The sequence below is a fragment of the Sinocyclocheilus anshuiensis genome, unplaced genomic scaffold (assembly GCF_001515605.1).
Source record: "Sinocyclocheilus anshuiensis isolate Anshui unplaced genomic scaffold, SAMN03320099.WGS_v1.1 scaffold930, whole genome shotgun sequence".
NCBI classification, from domain to species: domain Eukaryota; kingdom Metazoa; phylum Chordata; class Actinopteri; order Cypriniformes; family Cyprinidae; genus Sinocyclocheilus; species Sinocyclocheilus anshuiensis.
The window spans coordinates 283,786-284,149 of record NW_015539900.1 but is presented as its reverse complement, the minus strand read 5'-3'; positions in this window follow the sequence as shown (position 1 = coordinate 284,149).

The window sequence follows — 364 nt, the reverse complement described above, 5'->3', positions numbered from 1 at the left end:
TGTGGAGTATATATAAACATCTGTTATGTGAAATAGCTTATTCAGTACAGTACTAAATAAAAAATAACATACCGGGCATTCACGAGAACGTGCGCAGGTGGTGTGCGTCTTGTCGTGAGTGTCAGCTGGTGAACGCACCGGCCACCCCAAAAGCACCAATGTGCCCTCTCCCTCTTATGCAGGTCCCCTTCGAAAGAATTGGCATGGACCTCATCGGGCCAGTAGAACGATCTGCACGGGGGCATCGCTTTGCATTAGTCCTAGTGGATTATGCAACGCGATACCCAGAAGCAGTCGCGCTTCGCAACATTTCGGCGAAAAGTGTGGCGGACGTGCGGTTTCGGTTAATCTCCCGAGGGGGGAT